We start from the raw sequence: 19,472 nt of genomic DNA on the forward strand, positions 1-19,472 counted from the left end.
TTGCAGCATTTTGCAGCATTTTGCAGCATTTTGCAGCAAATTGCAGCATGTTGCAAGCTGGTCGCGTATAGGGCTAGTGCGCGAGGGACTCGGACCGGAAAAACAAGGCCGAGCAACACAAGTAGAGCAGAAAAAGGATCGATAAATCAATAATCAATCATCATCCCATACATCACATCCAAACCCATCATTCATCTCAGGAAGCCTAGAAACAGTGCTTCAATCTGACAACTCTACCTTGCTTCCCTAGCTCTATATAGTAGTAGAGACAGTGCTTGTTATTATATTAAACTAGAATTAATTCTATTTTAGCTAGAGGACAGTAACATAATATTAGAGTTCTACTAAGTAATTAGCTTATAAGCTTAATTTACTAACAACTACTTACTAAGTAATTAGCGTGTAAGCTTAATTTGCTAACAACTACTGCAAAATCTTAGTTAGGCTAGGTACCCTAACGCCTCTTAAAGAGACCTGTGCTAAGTAAGACGCTGCAGCTAAATTAACTATAAAAAAGAGCCTATATTACTTATATAATAGAAGAGAGTTTAGAGCTCTATTGTACTAATTACTCTAGAAGAGATCACCCTGCTAGATCCTCTGCTACTGTCAGATTGAAGCACTGTTTCTAGGCTTCCTGAGATGAATGATGGGTTTAGATGTGATGTGTGGAATGATTGATTGATTGTATTCATTTATCGATGCTTTTTATGCTCTACTCGAGTTGCTCGGCTTTTTGTTTTGCCGCTCCGAGTCCCTCGCGCACTTGCCCTATGCGCGACCAGCTTGCAAAATGCTGCAATTTGCTGCAACATGCTGCAAAATGCTGCAATTTGCAGCAACATACTGTTCGAGCTTATTGCTCGTACTATGTAGCAGCTTTCGTCAAGCGTTCCTCCTGTCTTGACAGTAGGTGCGCATATCTAACAGCTACACAATTAGAATCCCTAAGGCAGCAGGCATCCTACAGGCCTAGAGACCGCAGGCCTACTAACTAATTAGCTGCACTGCTAGCAGCACTACTGCCTTATCTGCTTTACCCTTTTAGGACTTAACGCAGCATTATTAATTAACTAGCTGCACTGCTAGCAGCATTAAACTAATACTAGCATAGGGAAACTCTTAAAGCTTAAGATGCAGGTGGACCCTACTGCCCTACTAACTAGCAAAAAGCACACGCTAGCACCTAGGACACTTAAGAGTAGGGCTAAAGTTTACGGCAATAAGGTGTTTAAAAAGGACTATATAATTAAAAAACTTTATAGATAAGCTTAGTAAAATAAAAAGCTAATAGTAGTTAAAACTAAAAAGGTTTTATAAAGTAATAATATACATAAGCTTTATAACCTTACTATTGCCCTACTTATGCTTATAACTAGTAAAAAAGTAGTCTTTATAAACAAGCTAGTCTAATATGTTTTTAAAAAATAGACCTTTTGTAACTATACTAACACACTAGTAAAAGCGCTTAATAAGGCAGAAAAGGAACTACTAGAGGCTTAGGGATAGATAGCTACATCTTAAAAGCTGCTAAATAAGGCCTTAGTAAAGCTAGCTAACTAGAGCATTAAAGCTATTACTTTAAAAAACCTACTTAAGCTTGCATTTATAAATACTTTTTACTTATACCTTTTAAGATAAATGTAAGGCCGGATGTCCTAGAACAGGCTAGTATGGCCTCACCTGACCTGTTTAGAGGTTGTATGACCTGTGCTTTGTATATAAGCATAAATCCTAACAAGCAAAGCTTAGCAGCAATTTGTCTCTCTTACAATACACTTCTATCTTTCTCTAAAAGCGTGTTCTTAGTACTATTTATGCTACCTACTATCCTATTTTTACATTTAAATTGCTCTACAAGCTAGCATACTGCTTAAGGGCAACATTCCTACATAATAGTGTTAAAGCAAAATGCTAGAGAAGAATTAGATGCAACTAGCGCTTAAAGACTACTTAAAAAGCTAGCTAAGACTACTACTTCTAGTAATACTTAACTAGAGTTAACACTAACATAGGGAGGAACAAAGTAAGAGATAAGTAAAAGGGATAATAAAAATTTTTATAAATTAGGCTTATTAAGCTATCTAGAAGGCAATTAGGGCCTAGAAGGGGTTAAAAGGGCTAGTGCAAGACTAAGTAACGCACAGTCTACCCCTGCAAATTAGGCTTTAGCAGAAGCCTACGCCTAGCTGCAAAAGCAGCAGAAAGCGTAAAAACTAGCTAAAATAATAATTTATTATTAATTTAAAGTAAGTAATATAAATGCGCTTAATAAGTTACTAACTAAAGTATTAAATATTATTATACTAAAACTTACCTAAGACTAAGTAAACCTACTACGTTCTAAACTGCTGCACTAATATAAAAAGAAAAACAAAGCAGACTACAACTAGTAGTGTAAAGATAATAAGAACTATTATTAAAAGAGTCTATTAAGCTTTGCTTAAAAATTATAGAAAATCTTTTTTAGCCTATAATATATTAATAAGACACTATAACTACTATAAAAGATATACTATACTTATTTAAAGCTTATTAACTTATTATAGTTACTAACATAGTAAAATTTTAAAAATAAGATGCTTAATGCATTAAGTACTTTAGTAAAATAAAAAAGAGTAGCTTATAACACTATAAAAAACTCTAAATAACAACTTAACTAGTTTTTAACTAAACTTCTAGCCTACTTTAGGCTATTATAGACTAAAGTTAATAAGAAGAGCCTAGATAAAATAATAGTAGACTTTAGTAGCACACTATCTAATAAGATTAAGCATAATCTAACATATATTTTACAAAGTAAGTAAAAGACGCTAGCTTAGGTAAAAAAGTAGAGCAATATATCCTACTGCTGCCTATAGAAGGGAAAAAGGCTAAAGTTAAAAAAGAAAGGAACATAAAAGTGTTCTACTTTACCTCTAGCTAATAAGGACCTAAAGAAGCCTAAAAAAGAATAAAAAAAAGCCTTTAAGCTAAAAAAAAAGCTAAAAAAAAAGTAAAAATTTAATAAAATAAAAGTTACTTACTAAAATTATAAGTAACTAGGTTATATTTCCTTAGATTATCTTATAAAAGATAAAGATAAAAATAAGTCTAATAAAAATAAGTAAAAAAGAAAAAAGTAAAGCTAAAAAAACTAAGCTTTTTTCTTCTAGCTTATATTACTTTAAAAAGTAATAAAAAAAAGCTTAGAAATCTTTAAAACTTATTATACTTAAAAAAGTTAACTTTATTATTAGTAATAGTAAGTATAGGGTTATTAAAAAACTTTTAGGCTATAGTAGATAGAGAAGCTTAATTAAACATCTTATCTACTAGAATAGCTAAGGAGCAGGATCTTAAGATTAAGCCTTTACTAGGTGTCTTTTTAAAAGCACTTAATAAATTAGACTTTACTATCTACAGCTTTATAGTTATAAACATAAAGATTATAAACTTCTAAGAAAAAGTTTAGACTTATAAAGTGCTATTTATAGTAACAAACTTAAAGAGACTTTTAATATATTTAAGTTTACTTTAAATTAATTAGTTTAATCTAAAGCTAAACTTTTATATAAGATGTATGTTATTTAAAGGCATAAAGAACTAAAGTGTGCTAAAGTATGCTAAGGTGGCCTTAAAAAACGCAGCAGAGTTTAAGCAAACTATATAGAGTCCTAATATAGATGTCTACGTCTGCAGCGTGCTGTCTAATAACACTAAAGATTCTTTAAGACCTATAAAGCTTAAGTTAAGACTAGAGTATAAAGAATATGCAAACATAGTTAAGTTTAATAAGATGTTAAAAGTACTACTATATAGCCTACAGGATCTAGCTATTAAGCTAGAGGAAGGGATGAAGCTTTTTTACTAGCTACTATATAACTTGTTAAAGTTTAAGTTACAGCATTTTTATAAATATATTAATAATTATTTATAAAGAAAGTAAATTTAGAGGTTTAAGTCTTTTATAAAAGCTCTAATTTTATTTACAAAGAAAAAAAATAAAGAGTTAAGGCTTTATATAAATTATAAAGGCCTAAACTAGATTATAATAAAAAATTATTACTTACCACTACTTATCTTAAAATTTTTTAAGAGACTTAAGAAGGCAAAGTAGTATATAAAGCTAAATATCTATAATGCATAACGGACCTAACAGGTTGGCCAGCCACTTTTGCTAAGCCCCCACTAAACTCTACCTATCTACATAATGCCTTAACAACAACACTAGATTAAATCTTCTAAAGAATGTAAAATACAGCTTGCTCTTTAGGCTTTTAAATAAGACTTAAAACTCTTCTTATAATGCGCTGTAGCTATTTATAATGTCTCTTACACAACACTAAGTAATTAACGCGCTAGATAGCCTTTATAAGCAGAATGCTAGCCTAAATTAAGGAATCTAACTAAGCTTAAGAAGAAGGTAGTTGTTAAGTATATACTTAAGCTTATTACGCGCAGATTTCCCTCTAGGCTTGCAGCTGTAGCTAATATAGCTAATTCCTTGCCTGTAGAGCGCAATCTAGGCTAGGTTAGCTTAAACTAGCCTAGTATGTAGGTTAAGCACTGCCCTAAGTTTATAATAAAGTTTAATTATAAGTATAATTATAAAAGAGCGCTTTATAAGGATCTAGAGGTTATCTAGGGCTAGTTTTGCCTAGTAGCTAACATAAAAGCTAAGTATAGTATCTAGGATAAAAACATGTATAACTTTAATAAGTTAGGCTTTATAATAAGCTAGATATTAACTAAAGTAGTTATTATAGCTTTAGTAAGACAAAGACAGCTAAAGGCAATATAGTAAGGTAATAAAAAGTAGACAACAGTTATCTAGGGCATTAACATAATAAGGTAGGCTATAAGATTATAGAGCTTTAAGCAGCAAATAAAGCTGCTACGTAACATAGATTGCATAAAAGGAAGCAGATTTAAGCAGAAGAGACCTTAATAGTTAAGGATAAAGCTTATTTAACTACTCTAAAGAAGTTTAGAGCGTGTGGTAATAAGAAGAAGCTAAAGACGCAAGTGCGCGCTAAAAAAAGTAAGCTAAGTTAAAGGCAATGCAGGCAGTGTAATTAGACTAGGCATAACTTGCGTATGTATAAGTAAGTAGTAGAAGTAGACTCTAAATAATATCTTATGTTATATTACTCTATACAGGGCTAAAGTGGGCTGTTTTGCGAGAGAATGAGGTGGTTTTAGTGGGGGCTTGGCAAAAGTGGCCGGCCAACCCGTTAGGTACGTTACTATATATTATGTATTTATAAAAGAGATAAGTAAAAGACAGTATTTTAAACTTAATATAGTTATTTTAAGTACTAAGTTATACTTTTTAGTCTTACTAATGCTTTTATAGCTTTCTAGGCTTATATTAACTAGGCCCTAGTAGGGTTAGTTAATGTAACATATATTATATACCTTAATAATATTCTAGTCTATTTTAACATAGAAAAGGAACAAGTTGTTTATATTAAAAAAGTACTATAAAAATTATGTAAAGTAAAGCTTTTTTTAAAACTTAGTAAGTGTAAATTTTACATATAAAAGACTAAGTACCTAGAGTATATAGTTTACCTAAAAAAAGTTAAAGTTAACCTTTTAAAAATTAAGATAATCTAGAAGTAGCTAATGCTAAAAAGTATTTAGAATATTTATGTTTTTATAAGGTTTATAAACTACTATAGGCAGTTTATTACTAACTTTTTTTTAATTACCCTACTTTTTACTAAGCTAACCTAAAAGGGCCTAGACACAGTAAAGAGTAGTTAAAAGTAAAAGTAAAAAGAAAGTTAGAAGCTTAATATTAGTCTTAAAAGTAAAGTAGCGTTTTAAAAGCTTTAAAACTTATTTCTTAAAGTTCTTATATTAGCTTATTTTAATGCTAATAAAAAAACTAAAGTAAAAGTTAATACTTTAGAGAGTGTAATTTATAGCATTTTAAGCTAATTAGTTTTAGATAAAACTAGAAAGGCTTAATAAAAGCTAATTAGCTTTTTTTTTAAAAAAAATAAGTAAAGCTAAGTATAATTATAATACTTATAATAAAAAGTTACTTACTATTAATAAAAGTTTAGCATATTAGTAATATTACTTTTAACGTCTACTATTTAAACTTTTTATAGACTATAATAATTTTTGCTAGTTTATAGAAACTAAAACCTTAAACTACTAGTAGGTCTAAGCTTATAAAAGAATAATAAAATATAATTTTATTATTACACACTATCTAAAAAAGCTACACCTAGCAGATAGACTTTTAAAAAGACTTAACTATATTAAGAAGTTACAACAGCCTTTTTAGAAAAGGAATACAGTGTATGTAACAGACATACACAACCTCTTAAATTAATACAATTATAAAAAAAAATTAATAGTTATAGCTATTACATGTTCTTAAAATTCTTTAGGCTTAGCTAGAAACTACTTTAAAGAAGAATAAAGGCTAAAACAGCTAGATTCTAAAAAAGCTATAGGCAAAGAGCTAAAGAAGGATAATAATAAGAACCTTATATTAGGTATTAGAGAAAACTATAATAAAATAAACTTATTAAACACTAAAAGTAAAATAAAGAATAAAAAGAACCTTAATAAAGACACTTATCTTTAGAATAGGCTAAAACAACATGCTATAGCTAATATAGAAAGAAAGACCTTAATAATAAACTAAAAGAAAGTAGAAGTGTTCTAAAAGTGCTACAGCAGCTTATTAGTAGGCTACTTTAGTGTAAAAAAAATGCTTAAAAAAATTATATGTTAATATAATAAAAAAAAGCTTAAGAAGGACATAAAGGTGTACTATAATAACTACTTAAAGTGCAGATAATTAGTAGCTTTATAACACTACTTATATAGGCTTCTTTACCTTTTGCTACTGCCTAATAGGCTTTAGTAAAATGTTATAATAGATTTTATAACGCAGCTGCCCCCTTATAAATACTTAGGGTTAGTATATAATGTAATCCTTATAATAGTAGACTATCTTACTAAGATAGCCTACTATATGCTAGCTAAAGCTAATTAAGAGGCTTTAAACTTAGTAAAAGTTTAGTTAAAAAAAGTTATTTACTTTTATTAAGTTCTAAAAAACATTATTTTTAATTAAAGGCTAATAATAAACTTAAAGTACTAAGATAGTTTTTATTACTATTTTAGTATATAAAAAATTCTTTTGTTAGCCTACTATTCTAAGACAGATAGGCAGACTAAAAAATAAAACTAAACTTTAGAATAGTACTTTAAATGTTACTATTGCCTAGAACAAGATAATTAAGTAATATAGTTGCTAATAGCAGAGTTTATGTATAATAATAGTGTATATATAACTACAGGAGTTACTCCTTTCTAAGCATACTACAGAGTGAACCTAAGAGGGCTAGATTAGCCTAGAGAACCCCTAGGTTAGGGGGAATTGCACATAGTAAACAGAGTTACTGCAAAAGCACTTACTTTATAGTTAGAATGCTGCTAGAAAATTATTGCTGCAAATGCGTATTAAAAAAAGTATGTAGATAAATAATAGAAGCATATACAGCTATAAGTAAAAAATAAGGTATTAGTTTCTAATAAACATATAAAATTAATAAGGCTAAAGAAAAAGTTAGACTAGAAGTTTTTTAAACTAAAAAAAGTTATAGCCTAAATTAGTGTAAAGGTGTATAAAGTAGACCTACCTAATCTAGGAGAAGTTTATTTAGTATTCTATGTCTTACTTTTAGAGCTATATACCTAGAAAGGGTGTCTTAAGTTATAATTAAAACTAATTATAGACACTCTACGCGCTATAAAAGATAATGTGTACTATATAAAAAAAATACTTAACTAAAGACAGAATTTAGTTAGAGTATAGAAATATTTTATAAAATAAAAAAGTTATTTATTTAAAAAAAACTTATAAAAACATAGACCTAATATTAGCTTAAACACATTAAAAGCATTTTAAAAGAGTAAAGAAATATATAGTAAAAGATTAAATTATGCTAGTTTAAGTTAAACTTTTTAAAAAAAGGGAAGTAACTTAATAAATTAAGTATAGCTACTTTTACTTTATTTTTTTCTTGCTTAAGGTTTTTTTAATAAGAGGTGTTTAATAGCGCTATAAGAATAAAAAGATAAAATAGCTTATTTAGACTTAAGATTTCTTATTTAGACTAAGTAAAGCTATTCTAGCATAGAATAGCTTACTAGAGTTAAGAAGAAAGTTATTCTAACTCTAGAAAATCTATTATGTAGAAGAAATAAACATTCTAGCCTAAAATAACTTATACTAGTAAAAAAAGAGTAGAGTTTAAGTCTAGTAAAATATTTTAGAATTTTTAGGATAAAAAAGCTATAAAGTAAGTAAGCTAGAAGTAAATTAATTTATTACTACTAAAATAGTTACACTTTAAGTTTAAGAGACATAATATAAGAGTATTTAACTTTATTAAAGAAAGAAAAAAGAAGCTTAAGCTAAAGAACCTAAAACTATACTATACTATGCATTCTTAACTATTTTTACTATAGAATGCGCTAGATTACACTAGATTGTGCTATTAGGGCCCTAGATTAGACATAAAGATCCTCTATAAGTAAATTTATAATAGTAGAACAACTATTAAAATATTTTTTATTATACCTAGTTAGCTACTTTTTTTTAGCTAAGGTTTAATCTTAACTAGCCTTATTTTTAATATTATTAGCTTTATTATACTCTTTAGAGATATAGTAGATTGCATTAGTAGCTTTAGTAGCATTAATATAATAACATTGCTTAGCTTTAGTAACATAGACACTTTTAACACTATATTTTTTTTATTATGCTAGTTAGCGCTAGAATAGTTAAGAATAGCGCACACCTACTTTTTTAGATAGAGTTATTATAGCTTTATTTTTATTAGAGTTTTTTTTAAGCACCTTACACTTCTTTTTCTTTTTCTTAGCAATATTAGCTTTAGAGTAGGCGCGCTTTTTAAAAACAACTCTAGTCTTAGCAATTTTATCTATAACGCTACTGTGCGCGTACAGATAGTTGTTGTACAGGATTTTGTTTTTACTATAAACTATTAAGAGCTAGAATAGGGCTAATTAAGCTAGATTATGCTATAATAAAAAGACTTACACTTAAAGGAACTAAATAATAGTGTTTACTTATAACATAACTATTGTGTTAGCCTGCGCTAACTAAGTAGGGTTAAGTAGATTAATAAGAGCTAAAATGTTAAGCATAGTATTTTTAAAAGCCTATTATTTAAGTTTAAAGGTAATAAGGAGCTATCTATGGTTAGACTAGACAGACTGCGCGTAAATACGCTAGAAGGAGCTAGAATACGCACTTTAAAGCACTTTTTACTAAATTTAAAGTAATAAGTATACTTAGTGTACTTAATTTTTTCTTTTTTTATGCTATAACATAACTTGTTGTCTAAAAGCATATAACAGCTACTACTCTTGTCTATAATGCCCTTACAGGACATTTTATTAACACATTAGATGTAAGAGTTATTAAAGTGTAAGTTTATATTAGTAAAAGCTAATTAATTTTCTTTAAGAAAAACTATAGCTAGATTATAATAGAGTAGGCTGTAAGAGTCTATTTTAAAGTTATTAAGTAAAGTTAAGCATAAAGGAAGAAGCTAAGAGCAAATTAGGTAACAGGCAGGCGCAAGTAAGGTAGAATAGGACTATTAAAGCTTGTTAGCACCTCTTTGCGCTAGATTGCGCTAGAGTAGCTTAGAATATACTTACCTTAAAAAGTTTAGAATCTCCTAAATTCTAACCTGTGGAGAGGGCAGAGGTGTAAAGGAGATGGACTTTTAGGACAGTTAGACCCTATATATACTGTCCTAACCGCTACTCTACTAGCGTGAGATATACTGCTACTTCACCTTTACTTTTACTTTATACTTTTACTTTACTTTTACCTAATAACTCTAGGTTATTTTTAAATAAACTTGCATAGAATTAACTAAAATAGGCAGGAGTAAGTTTTTAGAGCATTATGTAACACTTTTTTGTGCTACTTAGGTCTATTATCATCTATTCTATCCTCCAAGTTGTAGGACTACTATGAGGGGGGATAATGTAAGGCCGGATGTCCTAGAACGGGCTAGTATGGCCTCACCTGACCTGTTTGGAGGTTGTATGACCTGTGCTTCGTATATAAGCATGAATCCTGACAAGCGAAGCTTGGCAGCGATTCGTCTCTCTTACAATACACTCCTATCTTTCTCCGAAAGCGTGTTCTCAGTGCTATCCGTGCTACCTACCATCCCATCTTTACAATAAATAGGTAGCGCACTTGTAGTAGCACTAACTATAAGCGCTTTAAAAAAGTAGCTGCGCTTTAAACCTATAACTCTAGCTACACTAAACACTACACAGTTTACCTTATAAAGCTAGAGAAAAGGCTTATAACACTCTACTAAAGTAGTAGACCTGCCTATAATTATAGGTGATAATAACTATAATATTAAGCACTAGAAGGTGTTAGATATGCGCACCTACTGTCAAGACAGGAGGAACGCTTGACGAAAGCTGCTACATAGTACGAGCAATAAGCTCGGACAGTATGTTGCTGCAAATTGCTGCATGTTGCAGCAAATTGCAGCATTTTGCAGCAAATTGCAGCATGTTACAGCATTTTGCAGCATTTTGCAGCATTTTGCAGCAAATTGCAGCATATTGCAAGCTGGTCGCGCATAGGGCAAGTGCGCGAGGGACTCGGATCGGCAAAACAAAAGGCCGAGCAACACGAGTAGAGCAGAAAAAGGATTGATAAAGAAATACAATCAATCATCATCCTATACATCATATCCAAACCCATTATTCATCTCAGGAAGCCTAGAAACAGTGCTTCAATCTGACAGGAGAACCTGCTAGTAGATAAGCTACTGCACAAAACTAACTACTTTATCCTCTTAAATAGCAACTTAGGGAACTATAAAAATGTGTAAGTGTACTACACTAAATTAAGAATAAGTAGAAGAGCTCTAAGCTACTTATAACTATACTTTAAAGTAATAAAAAAACATAATGTAACAGCGTAGGCAAGACAATGGGTATGAATACGGTGGGAATCCACTCAGAGGCATATGGGAGTGCGTGGGGACTCTGAACCTAGGAATGCCATTAACACCTATAGGCCTTGTACAAAAGGATATTAGAAAACTACGAAGCTAGCTATAAAGCAAGGTGCGACTAAATACATAAGAGAATAGAGGTACAGTAGAGGGCAGGGCAGAATTAAGTTAGTGTTAGAGCTGATACAGGGATCCTTTAGATAAGTTCTAGGCGACCTAAGATAGAACAAGAATTGTTACACTACCCCCCCCCCTTTATAAGCTAATAGTCTCTATCTGCAGTGTTTAAAAAGTATTTAAAAATGCTTTAAAACTAATTTAAATAAGATATAATAGGTATAACTATCTTAACTAAAATTTCTTATTACTAAGAAATAGACTAAAAACCTAATACTAATATAATGCCTTTATTATAATGTTTTTATTTAGTAGTAACTAGTAGTGTAGTTGTTATTAATATAGTAAATTTATTATTTATAGCAACAAGTGTTTACTTACTTTACTTATATAGTCTAGTTAATGTTGTTAGTTTCTTTTTTAGCTATTATCTAAATCTCTACTTTATAAGTATTATTATGCACCTAACATCTTATAGCTTAGTCTGCTAACTAATTATAGCATTAAAGAAAATTACTATGCTGCTCTGCCCCTCTTCTAGAGCCTCTTTAGAGGCGTTTTAAGTTATCTGCTTTTAGGCTGCCTACGCTCTTACTTGCAGCCTTTAAGTTAAGTTCTTTTATTAGTTTTTTAGATTAAAGAAATGTAAATATTACACTTTATATAATAAAAAATGCAACTTTATATAAATATAGTTTAATATAGCTAGGGTATAGTTTACTAACGCGCGCATAGGTTTTTTTATATTACAAAAAGAAATTTTTAGTCCTTTAGAGCTATCTTAAGCTATAGGCAGCAGCTTAAAACATAAGAAGTAATAAGAATAAAAAAGAGGCCTTTAAGGCTGTTTTAAACTTTACTTAGAACCTAGTGTAAGTAGCGCAGGTTGTAAAGAGCTAGAAGGCTAGGCTTCCTATAGCTAGTGTCTAGGTAGCCTTATTTTACTAAAACACTAAGCTGCTTTGTTAAGTTTTAGCTCTAGAGGCTCTAGTGTTTAACCTTTAGGCAGACATTACAGCGCTCTTAGGCAGCTAAGGACAAAGCAGAGGGGGTTTAGAAGAAGTCTAAAAAGGAGGGAGAAGAAGAGGAAGGAGAAGAAGAAGAGCAGAGGAGGAAGAGAAGAGTCTAGAGGTGTCTAACAGCCTGCTGTTAGACCTCCCTAGCACTATGTCTATAAAGTTGTAATATTATTATATATAACTATGAATTAACTTTTTACTTTTATACTTTATTATCTGCTAAGTAATCTATGCCTTTTATACTAGCTTTAAAAGCTTTAATCTACTTATATAAGGCTTTTAAAGGTCCTAGCTAATTTAGATGCTTATTATAAAAGGCCTTTAGTTTATAAGAAGAGCTTATAAAATTTAAAGCTTTATACTAGACTAGATTAGAGTTATGTTTTACTTATTTTACCTAGTACTTAAGCATTTTTTAGTAAAGCTTACTAGTAAGTATTTTCTCTACTTTCTACTTTTCTACCTTATTAATAGTAATTTTAGGGGGTTTTAAAAGTTCTTATCTTAAAGGCAGATCTTAAGGGTCTTTATAAAGTACGTTTAGTGCAAAGACATTATGTATTTTTAACTCTAAGAGTAGCTTTAGGCAGTATAAGTTTCTAACTTATTTAAGTACCTTAAAGAGGCCTTTTTATTATTTAGATAGTTTTTAGCTAGGTCTTTAAACAGCTAGGTTCTTAGTGTCTAGGTAGACTATGTTGCTAACCTTTTAGTTAACTAGCTAGTAGTAGCAGTTAACTACAGTTTGCATCTAATCCTAGGCCTTTTTTATATAGGTCTTAGCTAACTTCTAGGCTGCATGTATGCAGGTTGCTAATGCTAGAGCATCCTTATAATTTAGCTTATCTGTGGCTGTAATAGGTTCTATAGAATGTTTCTAGTCCTAGCTTTAACATAGTTTAGAGCTATATAAGACTTAATATAGAGACATTTTAATTAATGTATACAGCAAGGTTATCTAAGCCTAATTAATTAGAGGTAGTAAGGAACTCTAGTTATCCTAGTAAAAGAATATAAAAGGCCTTAGTCTTTAATTAATATACTTATTTATAATCTTTATTTAGCTATTTATTCTTTTATAATAGGCAGTAAAAAGCTTAACCTTTATGCCTACAATTTAACAGAATTTAGACTAAAAACTAGATATAAACTAAGGTCCCTAGTTAAAGATAATAGTTTTAGGTATATAGATAAAATAGTACACTTATTAAATAAATAAAGCAGCTATTCCTTAAGCATTAATTATTTTATAGTAGAGAATAGAAATAGCTTATTTTGTTAAATAGGCTCCAACAGCTAGCTGCTTATAGTATAAGCACTTAAGTAGCAAGGGTAAGAGTGGTGTACAGTGTGCACAGCGTACAAGGTAGGTAAGGTAAAGGCAATATGTTTCTAGTTTTATTACTTTTATCTTTTCTCTATACAGAGGAAAAAGGGGATATCTAGATGTTCACGCACAAAGGTTTACACATAAGTATTATGTAACATAGATACATAATCCTGCTTATGCGCTATCACTTGTATCTAGGCTGCAACGCTGCTGCTGTGTACAGACACTAGCAACTTTTCTTTTTGTCTAAAAAGTTGCCTTCTGTACGTGTTACCTCCCTTCTGTCTGTGTAGGTCTATCTAATTATGTTCTGCCTTTACTTCACCCTATTTATTAGGACTTGCCCCTAGTAATGCTGTGCGTTAGAATAGGCTAGTTATACTATATAAATAGCTTTTCTCTTTTTTATCTTTTGCTTTCTAAGCTCTACTATACAATCCCCTAGCTCTTTTCTCTTTTTATATAGTGCTAGCAGTGACAGATCTTTATAATAAGAAAAATAAGTGTGTATAATATAAAAATAAAATAAAATAAAAAGAAATAGGCCTTATATAAAGGTGTTATTAGTCTAGTTAGTTTAAAGTATCTTTGCGCACAAGATCTAGCTAGTCCACAGATGCTTCTATTTAGACAGAGAGGTAGTTAGTTAGAACTAATAATTAAAAAGTTTAATTTAGTGTTTTCTTTATATATATATTTACTAAGTTGTTTTTACTATTAATTTACTTAATTTTAGTCATTTCCTTTTTTTTATATAATTTATAAAGTAATATAATGTTAGTTATAAGTTACTTTTTACTAGTAGTGCTTAGCTTAATAAAGTAATTATATAGAAACCTTAAATCTATACAGATTACTACTAGGATTAGTAGTAGTTTAAGTGTTTATATAATTTACTATAAAGTTATACTAAGAGTAATTACATTATTAAACCTTCTAACTATTTTATATAGTTTACTAGTAAGGACACTTCTAGTTACTCTTTTACACTTAGTAAAATTCTAGTGTATAATGTTGCTTAGTATTTTAAAGTAGTTACTTTACTTTATATAGTCTTTATTACTTAATATAATTAAAAATTTTAGCTATAAGCTAAAGTTTTTATTATTAGTAAATAATTTATCTATAAAGGTAAATAGTTTAATATAATTAAGCTATAATAGTAGAAAAGTAAGACTACGCTTACTATTATCTATCTACTATTAGATTTATATGTTAAGTATGTTAATGTTATTATATAAAAGGTCTATAGTTTATGCAGTAATAGATAGGTTAAATGCTGCCTTTAGTTAATATATAAATGTAATATATACCCCTTTAATATATTACTTAACATATTATTATGCAGCATCTTTATTTTCTAAGTTAATTATATAAAGGTAGCTTACTTATCCCTTCTAAGTAAAAACTACTATGTTATGTGTAAGTTTAATTCTTTTACTATTAAATTTAATAGGCTGCTTTTTTACTAAAATAGTTTTACTTTTTATGTAAAACTTTACCTTTTATAGTTTTTTTTCTTCTTTTTATATAAAAATTTTTATTATAATGCTTAAAGTATTTTCTATTTATAGGCTAGTAATACTAAAAGTGTGCTTTCCTTTATTAGTAATTAAGAGGTAGAGGTTGTATAAAAAGATATGCATGCATAGCTTTTTTTTATAGTAGTTATAGTATGTTTTAAACTAATATAGTCCTAATTTAGTAGCTCTTTATAAAGGTTGTACAACCTAAAGTATTATATTTAGTAGAAAGCTTTAGTGTATCTTCTTTAGTAGCTTTATATACAGTATGCGCATAAGCTTATCTATTAATTAAATGTATACTTATATAATATTATATAGTTTAAAATGCATTTTATATATAGCTTTTAAGCTTACTTTTATAGCTAAAAGTAATCTTTAGCTTATTCTCTAAATAGTTAGTAACTAAGTAAGAATTTTTTTTCTTTTTATCTAAGTAGCTAGTAAACACTAGGTAGAATTTCTTATATAGTTAGGTTATTTTACCTTTTACTTTTTATATAAGGTAAAAGTTAAAAATCTAACTTTTATGCTTTATTAAGTTATACACTATAACCTAGAAAGTGCTATTAGTAATTAAGGTGTTTATCTCTATATAGTCTAATTCCTTAAATAGTTTTTTAGGTATAGTAATTACACTATCTATATAAAGCTTAATAAATAAAGCCTAACTATCTTTTTTTTTTAGGTTAAGAATACCTAGTTTAGACTTTATGCAGGTTTTCTTTACTTTTTACTTTTTTTAGTATCTATAACGTACCTAACAGGTTGGCTAGCTACACAGGTTAGCCAGCTACTTTTGCTAAGCCCCTACTACACTTTACCTATCTACATAATGCCTTAACAACAACACTAGATTAAATCTTCTAAAGAATGTTAGATATAGCTTACTCTTTAGGCTTTTAAATAAGACTTAAAACTCTTTTTATAATACACTACAGCTATTTATAATGTCTCTTATATAACACTAAGTAATTAACGCTCTAGACAGCTTTTAGAAGCAGAATGCTAGCCTAAATTAAGAAATCTAACTAAGCTTAAAAAAAAGGTAGTTGTTAAGTACATACTTAAGCTTATTACACGCAGATTTCCCCCTAGGCTTGCAGCTATAGCTAATATAGCTAATTCCTTACGCGCTAAGCGCAATTTAGGCTAGGTTAGCTTAAACTAGCCTAGTATGTAGGTTAAGCACTACCTTAAGTTTATAATAAAGTTTAATTATAAGTATAATTATAAAAGAGCGCTCTGTAAGGATTTAAAGGTAATCTAAAGCTAGTTTTGCCTAGTAGCTAATATAAAAGCTAAGTATAGTATTTAGAATAAAAACATGTATAACTTTAATAAGTTAGGCTTTATAATAGGCTAGATATTAACTAGAGCAGTTATTATAGCTTTAGAGAGATAAGAACAGCTAAAGGCAATATAGTAAAGTAATAGGGAGTAGATAATAGTTATTTAGGGCATTAACATAACAGAGTATGCTATTCTACTTTTTATTATCTTTAAAGGCTGCTATTACCTCTCTGCTTAGTATAAAAAGAAGAATCTGCCTTAGAACTAAGTTATTATAGTCTTTAAGAATAGCTAGACAATAAATAAGCTTAGGCTGCAGTAGTTAAAGCACTTTAATAAGCATATAAAGAAAAAGGTTATAGGCGCTTATTAGCTTTTTATTATTAATAGCTATAAAAGCTACAACTTGCTTAATTTCTAGTAGTACTATAAAAAAATAAAATTATTACTATTTATATGCTTCTACACTTATTGCACCTTTTACAGCCTCTTAATGTAGGTTATTTGCCCCTTTAAAGAAAGTGTATAGGCGCTAAGCTAAAGATTTTATATATAACTAGATTACTTACATTATAAAACTTAAGTTTCTACTATGCTTTATACACGCCTATAATGCAGTAATTACTTTTAGTAATATCTAAGAAGAGTTTTAAGGCGCTAGTTTAGTCCTATTTAACTTAAAATAAGTTAAAATAGCCTTTAATGTCTAGTTATATATTTTATTACTACTACTACCTATTAATAATAAGCCCTAGCAGTTATAAACCCTAAGTAATACTTTTAAATTTAGGTTATAATTAATGCTTGTAAAGGTAAAAATTTAAAGGCATATAGATAGCTTACTAATGTCTATAGTAAAGGCCTTTAAAAAGGTCTTAAAGGGGGCAGCAATTATTGCGCATAAGCTAGTGTTAGTGTAAAAGAAGATTATAAAGCTTTAAGCAGTAAATAAGGCTGCTATGTAACATAAATTATATAAAAGAAAGTAGATTTAGGCAGAAAAGACTTTAATAGTTAAGAATAAAGCTTATCTAACTGCTTTAAAAGAGTTTAGAGCGCGTAGTAATAGGAAGAAGCTAAAGACACAAGTGCGCGCTAAAAAAGGTAAGCTAAGTTAAAGGTAATATAGGCAGTGCAATTAGACTAGGCATAACTTGCGTACATATAAGAAAGTAGTAGAAGTAGACTTTAAATAATATCTTATGTTGTATTACTTTATATAGGGCTAAAGTAGGCTGTTTTGCAAGACAATAGAGTAGTTTTAGTAGGGGCTTAGCAAAAGTAGCTGGCTAACCTGTGTGGCTGGCTAACCTGTTAGGTACGTTATCTTCTCTTTACACTAGTGCAGCATTGCTATTCTAAGGGGCTTAGTCTATAGTAGGCTTTAGTTCTGCTTTTATAATATTCTTATAAAGTTGTTTTTTTCTCCTTTTTTATAAAAGATCTTTTTATATAAAGGTTAGTTTATCTAAGTTCTTTATTATAAGTAAGTTGTCTTTTTTTTTTTTATAGTATAGTTTAACTTGTATATATTAAAGCTTTAGTAGACTATTTTTTATCTTAATAATAACATCTTTTCTTTCAATGCTCTTAATCTTATATAGGCTAGTCTAGCTTTTTTTCTCTCTTTATGCTATAATCTCTAAGCTAAGGGGGAGATTAAGGACTTTATATGTTATAAAGCTATTAGAAGTGTTTATTACATAATTAATGTTAACTCTTATATAGTTTTTTTAAAGCATTTTTATTACCTTTTACACAGCCTTTACTTATGTAATAATGTCTAGTAATAGTAGAAAGTCTAGGTTAACTCTTAGGTATGCCCTAAAGACTAGCAGTGTGGGTACTAGACTGTGCAGGCTAGCTATGTTATTTAGGGCCTTAACTGCTATCTGCAGGATAGCCTTATTATTTGTACAGTTACTTAGCTTAGTCTTTAGGATGTTAAACACTTGTTAAAGAGGTGTGTGCGCGCGCTTAACCTTTCTAACTGCCTAATATACTTCTATAGGCATCTGCCTACATGTAGCTTCTATAATTTTTGCATAAGCTTAAAAATCCTCTAAGGTAAAGTTTATACTAGAGTTATGCATAATATAGTCTAGAGGTCTTTAATAGGTGTTAATCTAGCATTTGCACAGTGCATTCTAGGTATCTTGTGTGGACATAGATTTTAGAAATGTAGCAGCCTAAAATAATGTGTCTACATTAATAACATGTAGGACATTCTTATTATTAATTTATATAACATTAATAACAACTTTATAGTTAAAGTAGGTGTTATCTTTAATTATAAACTTAAATTTTTATAGAGCCTAGTTATATAATTAGCAGAGGTAGCAGAACTTCTTAATTTCTTCTAACACTGCAGCATCTACATTATAGCTAGCGCTAGTTAGCATCTTCTAGAGTCTCTCTATGCAGGGGTGTCTAAATTAGTAGTAGAGGCAGTAGAGTTCTAATTTAGTGAAGAAGGACATAGATTCTTCTTTACTAATGTTAAAAAAAAAGTGTTTTTATTTTTATGTAACAGAAACAGTAGTTTTGTCTTTACATATAATAACATTTAGAACGTTGTTAAAGTATACTCTAAGTTAGTTAGCATCTCTTACATAAGCTAAGAAGAGGACATATAGCAAATAACTTAACAAGCTAGCAAGATCTAAACAAGGTGGAATAAGTGTATTGTAAGGTCTGAGGAGCTTGATAGAGCTCTAAGCTGACTATATACTGTACAAGATAGGAGCTATGCCTAATAAGTGAATAGTGCAGTACATGGGTATAATATCGCGTGATATACGTGCGACACACCCCCCTAGCTTTAACAAAGTGAATACTAAAGCAAAGCTGTACAAAGAGAAATAATAGACTGCAAGTGTACAGTAGTGCACTTAAGAGTGCGAAACAGCAAAAAAGAAGTTAGTAGGCTTAGGCTTTAAAGCTAATGTTAGTAGAGTAAGCCTTTAAAGTGTCACTTAGGCAGATAAAGCCTAGTTGTTTAATAAATGCTTAATGCTTTTATTAAAGTAAAAACTTAGTAAGGCTATTAGCTAGCATGTCTGCGGTAGAGATCTAGCGTATGCAAATCCTTCTTTCCTGTACCTCTTAGCAAAGCCAGTAGTTGTAAATGTTAACGTGCTTAAGCTTAGTA

Source organism: Lindgomyces ingoldianus (genome assembly GCF_010093535.1).
Source record: "Lindgomyces ingoldianus strain ATCC 200398 unplaced genomic scaffold BDR25scaffold_3, whole genome shotgun sequence".
Classification (NCBI taxonomy): domain Eukaryota; kingdom Fungi; phylum Ascomycota; class Dothideomycetes; order Pleosporales; family Lindgomycetaceae; genus Lindgomyces; species Lindgomyces ingoldianus.